This window comes from Octopus bimaculoides, chromosome 9, assembly GCF_001194135.2.
Source record: "Octopus bimaculoides isolate UCB-OBI-ISO-001 chromosome 9, ASM119413v2, whole genome shotgun sequence".
In the NCBI taxonomy this organism is placed as follows: domain Eukaryota; kingdom Metazoa; phylum Mollusca; class Cephalopoda; order Octopoda; family Octopodidae; genus Octopus; species Octopus bimaculoides.
The window spans coordinates 59723577-59725942 of NC_068989.1; positions in this window are offsets into that span (position 1 = coordinate 59723577).

Here is a 2366-nt window from a genome sequence, read left to right on the forward strand (position 1 = left end):
CAGCAGATAAATATGAAAAGAATCAAATCATGAACACTTAGAAAAGCAAAGTTTTCACTAGGGCATCCAGCTGTAGAAACTCTGCCAAATTTAGATTGGAGCCTGGTGTTGCCATCCGGTTTCACCAGTCCTCAGTCAAATCGTCCAACCCATGCTAGCATGGAAAGCGGACGTTAAACGATGATGATGATGATGATGATGATATATATATATATATGACAGAAAAGCAAAAGAATTATTTGGCTCAAAAATGAAGTTGAACACAGCCACAACATAAAATTTTCCACAGCCAAATTAGATCTGAGGTCCTTGACCATTGAAAGCTGGTTGGATTACAGCTGATTGACAGCCACATTGGCTGTTTCAAGCAATCTCGCTGCCAACCAACAGGCTTAAAATTGTTTTAAATAATGAAGAAAGAGGTTTTTCTGATTTAAATTAAGTTAATCCTTTCATGAGTATGATGCTTAAAGCAGATGTGTGAAATATCTCTAGATAGAATACTTGTCTTTTAGAGATAACTTTCTTCAGAAGTCCTGAAGTAATACAGGATTAAGAATCTTGACCATAAAGAACAGAATGTCTGCAATAAGATAGATATTTACACACCATGAAGTAGACATCCAATGCTTTCATTAATTAATTATATGAAACTAAAACAAATTCACTATAGGAAACCAAACATTTATGTGATTAAATGTAGCACATCTAAAAAAAATTTAACTGATTTTGCATCACAATTGATTATGGATTACATTTTTTCTTTTCTATCTAAATATATATTAATTGTGTGTGAGGAACTATTTCATATTCTGCAAGGATTTCAGTAAAATTAATTAAATGTTACTTGTAATTATTACAGCAAGACAAATTGACAGAAAAATAATTAACATTTCTTTTTATAATATAAACAAAACTAAGATTTAAAAAAGTAATTCCCATCAAACGCTTTAATTATACGATGCAGACAAGGTGATATACCAGTTGCCATTAAAACAGCAGAAATAACAGGTAATATTACTCTTACTTTAATGATAATTTCTTTTAATTAAGCAGAAGACTATTTTTGTAAAGAAGAAACAATGATAAGTTAAACTTATCTCATTATATAATTAAAAGTTATTTTAATAACCACAGAGAATTTAAACCCAAAATATAGAGCAAACTTAAGGAAATTTTACTGTAATTACAAACTCATTAATCTCTTACTTTGTGATAATTAATAGGATTGATAGATTAAATTACTTAATAAATATACTTCTAATCCTTTTAATACTTGCCCAATCTAAGGCCAACCCTGGTTCTAGGTTACTTCTTGCTTTAAAGTGATCTAAATTAAACCTTTCTATCAAAATTTCATGTTAATTTATGTTCAATACCAGTTCAATAATGACAAAGTTTTTTTTTTATACTTGAAGATGGTCATTTTTTGCCAATCAAACACACACACTATTTATTTGATCTTAATTTTAATTTTATTAGTGTTATTTATTTTTTGTTTATTTGTCCATCAAAGTTCTTTCGTCACACATTCTGTGACCTCTTCAGTGACTCTCTGTCCCATGCGTTTCCTCTTGCTCTGCCTAATAAAACTAAAGTGAAGATCAAATAAATAGTATGTATGCTTAATTGGCAAAAGACTGACCATTTCCAAGTATAACAATATCTGTTTCAATATGTTTCCACATGAAGAATCTTTCAAAACAAATACATAAACATAATGGCAAGCTTATTTTACTAAAATTCTGCATTTAAAAAATGCAGAAATATGGAAATAAAATGGTTAAAGAGAAATGAAACAGAGGTATACCTTCAAGGTGTGCTACTAAATATACTTTTGCATTATTTCTTTCAATTTGCTATTTAACATTATTTCATGCAATGTTTGGTAAAAAGCAAAAATTGGTGTAAATACTGCCATGATGGAAAAATAAAGTTTCAAATGTATTTGTTTCTTTTTAGATATTCCTGTATCTGAAAGCATAGTAACATTCTCCAATTTTCTTCTTAATTAAAAAAGATAGTCACTGAGGCTACAAAAGAAGATAACCATTGAAAAAGTAATGTTAGGCTACAGAAAAATGGAACAATATCTGATGAAAATAGTAGAGCAACAAACTTTTAGAAAATTGAATAATTTTGTTGCTAATAAGAAAAACATCACCAGAAGTTGTAAAAAACCAACTTAATTAAAATTCAATATTAATTAGAATTATTTTTGTTTTTATTAGTACTTTCTGATTACCAAAGTGCCAATTCCAAGCTATTGTTTTTGCTTATTCTAGGTTTTCTCTTGTTTGGTTATTTTTATGACATTCTCCAATTTACAGTTAGGTTCACATATATATATCATATATATATATATA